This window comes from Mus caroli, chromosome 8 (assembly GCF_900094665.2).
Source record: "Mus caroli chromosome 8, CAROLI_EIJ_v1.1, whole genome shotgun sequence".
In the NCBI taxonomy this organism is placed as follows: Eukaryota; Metazoa; Chordata; class Mammalia; order Rodentia; family Muridae; genus Mus; species Mus caroli.
In genome coordinates this window covers 95,946,329-95,951,614 of record NC_034577.1, presented here as the reverse complement: position 1 = coordinate 95,951,614, position 5,286 = coordinate 95,946,329, and positions in this window count along the sequence as shown.

The following is a 5,286-nucleotide window of genomic DNA, read 5'->3' as shown; positions in this document are numbered from 1 at the left end:
TTCTATGTCTTCATCCAAAGGCTGCTAGTGGAAGACTGACCTCCAGGCAACTAGGGTGAGGATCTTATACCCACACCCACAGTGACATACCCATTCCAACCAGGTCACNCCTATTCCAACAAGGCCACACCTTCAGATGGTGCCACTCCCTGGTCCAAGGATATACAAACCATCACACCCTCTAAATTCATTTATCAGTCTGCAGACACCTGGTGAAAATGGAAGACAGGGAGTCCAAGAGATGTGGTTGACAAATCTAAATCTTAGTCTGAGTTTCTCCTAACCACCTTCAGCTGCTGCTTTCCACGATGGCCTGCTAACGTATGATTCTTCTCTCAAGTCCCTACCACAGTAATGGGTGCCAGATCTGTGGAAATGGAAATAGATCAAGAATTACAGGGAGGCCTCTGGTTGGATAATAATATTCGGAGGCTAGTATATGGAGACTTCAGGTAGCCTTTGTTAAACTGTTTGGTTTCCTGTTTTAACATTCATCCCTTCTGTGTGTGCAATTTAAATTGTGGTGTGGCAGTTTGTTTGGGTTGTTGATTTGACACACTGTAAAATCTCTAGGGAAAAGAGTCTTAATGAAGGATTGCCTAGACCCTGTTGACCAGTTGACCTGCCAGTGACAAGTTATCCCATTTACGTTCATTGCAATAGGAATACCTGCTCATTGTAGGAGGCATCATTCCCTAGGAAGGGGGCTTCTGGATTGTATAAGAATGGAGAGAGTATGTGAAGGTTAGTAGGCATACATGTGTCCTTTGAACTCTGTTCCTGATTATGGATGTGATGCAATCAGCTCTCTTAAACTTCTGCCTCTGTGGGTTCCCACCTATGGTTGATTATAAGCTGGGATTGTGAACCATAGTAAAATCTTTCTTCACTAATTTGTTATCTAAAGATATGTTATCACAGCAACAAAAATAGAACTAAGTAACTTGGGTATTAGGGCACTGTGCCTATAGGAATGAGTGGGCAATACCATTCCATAGGGTAGTCAGACATTCTTCAGTTCACTTCCAAGTACCAATAAGGTACCTCCTTGTTCCACATAGTCTCCGGTTGGAAGTATGTGTGCTTGTTCCTTAGTCAATGGCACAAGGACAGTGAATGGTCACAGGGACTGTGAAGAATGGGCTCAGTCTCTGCTCCTTATCACAGTTCCTACAACTAAGCCCCTACAGGTGCTGAGCTCTGACCCAGCAGCCTGGCCCAGTTGTTCAACTCTAATTCTTAGCACATTCATCAGAAACATACATGGGGGAGCTATAGAAATGACAGGATGAAAGGGTACATTGGTGATTCTACTTTTGGACTAAAAAACAACTATAAGTCTCAAATATTTTATATTGGTATGTGTATTTGTACATTGATATAAATTTAAGGTTATTTTGTTACAACATACAGTATGTATATATCTATATCCATATCTATATCTATAGATATGTTTCAACTCTTCTTTAAGGTATTGTACCCATGTGACTCATTTTAAAATGTAAAGTTTTAGCCCTTGAAAGCTACTATTACAAACTGTAGGATAATAAAGAAATGCAGGTTAGTAGTTAGTCACCTATTACAATCAAACTTGTAGTCTTTCTAGGTCCTGGTGTAGTTATTTACAGAAATAAGTTTTATTTAGCCCCCAGGAGATGTTTTCTGAAATGAAAACGTAAAGGATCTTTGGAAAGTCAGTTGGGATGGATGGCGTTTTGCTGGAACAGACACATGAAGGAACATTTTGCCGAGGGGGACACAGGTGTGAAAGGCTGTGGCAGAGTTGCGAAGCAGACCCAGGTGAAAAGATGTTCTGCTAAAGCAAGCATGTGAAAGGACACAGGAGCAAGTGGTGACCGAGCCTACATTGAGTTACTTAAGCCCCATTTGTCAGAACTCCATAGAGAGAAAACACACCAAAGAAACTGGTGGTATGCTGTGACTTCTTGCCACTTCTGAGTGCTCTGGTCGATTGGCAGAGTGATGTTAGCTGAGACAAGACACGTGATGAGGCAAGACATGTGGAGGACACATGATATTTGGACGGAATATAAATGGGACCCAACAGACTGAGAGAGGAGTGTGAGGCTTGGCTGGGCTTGTTGAGAGAGACACAGCCTAGACCTGCTCATAACAACCCTACTAGGCCAAATCCCTCCTGCCTGGCTGTTCCTGCTAGGTCATGCCATATGCTGCAATCCTGACACTACAGAGTTGGACTGCTGATGTGTGTGTGAAGTGTTTGCAAGTGGATCAAGCTGGTGCTCCTGATCTGTGAACTGAGCTGTTGATTTACTGACAATGCAGATGGGATTTGCATCACAGAACCATTTCTAAACAGGTCCATGTCTCCCATATCCTTTCTTTCCTACTTCCTCTGGTGGATGGTGGGCTAGAAGGGAGGTCAGAGCATTTAAGAACCATCATTTAAAAAGTAGGCTTTGAAAAAATTAAAGTTAGTTTTCAAAGCTAGCAGAGAGTAAATAGCTAGAAACAAGCAACATTTGCCTATTCAGATATACGTTAGATAGAAGGTCTTCAAACACTTCAGAGATCTACACAATACAGCATTTAACATGTTGGTAGGGTTGGGGTTTTTTCCAAACTACTTTATTAATGAGCTGATGTTTCCCTTTTGAGCATACTCTTGCAGACTCCTTAGGAAATTTCTTCCTGACAGTGTGAGAAGTTAATGGACTTAAATTGCTATTCAGCTGGCTAAGATAAAAAATTCAGGTGACAGCAGATGCTGTCAAGGATGTGGAGAAAGAGGAACACTCCTCCATTGTTGGTGGGATTGCAAGCTTGTACAATCACTCTGGAAATCAGTCTTGCGGTTCCTCAGAAAATTGGACGTAGTACTACCAGAGGATCCCACAATACCTCTCCTGGGCATATATCCAGAAGATGTTCCAAATGGTAATAAGAACACATGCTCCACTATGTTCATAGCAGCCTTATTTATAATAGCCAGAAGCTGGAAAGAACCCAGATGCCCCTCAACAGAGGAATGGATACAGAAAATGTGGTACATTTATAGAATGGAGTACTACTCGGCTATTAAAAAGAATGAATTTATGAAATTTCTAGGCAAATGGTTGGACCTGGAGGGCATCATCCTGAGTGAGGTAACTCAATCACAAAAGAACTCACATGATATGTACTCACTGATAAGTGGATATTAGCCCAGAAACTTAAGATACCCAAGATATAAGATACAATTTGCTAAATGCATGAAACTCTGCTTGTGGACGTTGTACATCGTGGTGCGGAGCCTAGTGCGCACCACGATGTACAACGTCCACAAGCAGTACTAAAAAACAAAAACAAAACAAAACAAAAAAAAAACAGAAAAAGAGAACCCAGATGTACCTCAACAGAGGAATAGATACAGAAAATGTGGTACATTTACACAATGGAGTACTACTCAGCTATTAAAAACAATGAATTTATGAAATTCCTAAGCAAATGGATGGATCTGGAGGGTATCATCCTGAGTGAGGTAACTCAATCACAAAAGAACTCACATGATATGTACTCACTGATAAGTGGATATTAGCCCAGAAACTTAAGATACCCAAGATATAAGATACAATTTGCTAAATGCATGAAACTCTGCTTGTGGACGTTGTACATCGTGGTGCGGAGCCTAGTGCGCACCACGATGTACAACGTCCACAAGCAGGAACAACAATATGAACTAACCAGTAGCCCAGAGCTCGTGTCTCTAGCTGCATATGTATCAGAAGATGGCCTAGTCTGCCATCATTGGGAAAAGAGGCCCATTGGTCTTGCAAACTTTATATGCCTCAGTACAGGGGAACACCAGGGCCAAGAAGTGGGAGTGGGTGGGTAGGGGAGCAGGGTTGGGGGAGGGTATAGGGGACTTGCAGGATAGCATTTGAAATGTAAATGAAGAAAATACCTAATAAAATATTGGAAAAAGAAAAAAAATACTATCAGCCAGGTGTAAACCTTTACAAATCACCTGGTAGCCATAGTGATGACTTACATTATGTTTATATAATTATATTTCCCATAAACAAAACATGTAAGAGTGTTAATAACATTACCTGGTCAATGAGCCTAGGAATTGTGTCCCACTGAACCCCTCCGCATGTCATTTTCCTATTTTTCTCCTATGGAAGAGAACTCGCCCCTACAAACCTCTAGGCCTGGTGTAAGTAGCACCTACAAAGCTCAATCCGCAGAAACTTAGTCATCCTTCTCCCGAGACTCTAAAATTGTCAGACGATGACGTTGAAGGAATCTTTTTGTCTGACCTCTTGCTTTTCCTATCATGGAACTATTAGGGGTTGTTATAGATTGGACACTTTCCTAGGGCTGTTCAGTAGATAACAAGTCAGAATATACTTTTACTTCTTTTTTTACCCCAGAGTTTCCTTTATTGCTTAATGATTTAATATTTCATTTTATTCCTTGTGAGGTTTGACATTCTAATGTTGCATCGTATTCTGTCAACCCGCACTGTATTTAGTCACTAAAGTTGCAGGGAAAGGATGTTCTAGAAACTTGGAAATGAGGAGAAGATGAGCCATTCCTCTTATTCACTTAGAGATGTTATGGCATTTAATACGTTTTCATAACAAAAGGCTTCCGTGACTGTGACCACGTCAGCTCCTGGCTGCACCCCCATATGACTTCAGAGAAGATGATGGGCATCAAAGAACCTACATGTAGAATTTGCTTCAAATGTGGCAAAGCTAGGCACTGGGCAAAAACTGCCCTCATCTTGATTGTTGGCAGCCTGCTGTCCAAGCTGTGAACAAACAGGACACTGGAAAGTCAATTGATTAACTTGGAGTCAAGGTAGGCTAATGCTTCAATATTCCTGCTTCACAGATAAGTCTGTCAGGTACTCTGGGCCTGCAGGCCAAAGATAGATGGATGTCCCAGTGTTGCAGAGGAACCTTGGCTGGCTGACCAGGCAGCCAGCAGTCTTGGTCATTTCTGGAGTTTTAGATGCAGCTTGCTCTGTACTTCCTGTTCACTCAAGTAATATTTATCCTTCTCAATCTCTGAGTTAGAATCTCACATTAAGCTGAAGTTGTTTAGGACTTAAGAAAATGTTTTAAGGTCTAAAACGTATATTTTTTAGATTGGTAATAAAATTTATAATAGAAAATGATTGGATCCAGAACTTTGAACTTACCAAAATAATATACAGATGGAGTACTTTCTCCAAGGTTGTCAAATACAAATGAACTAGACATTGTAAATGCAATCTTACCAGATAGCTCTTGTAATTTCCTGATTGTATATAGT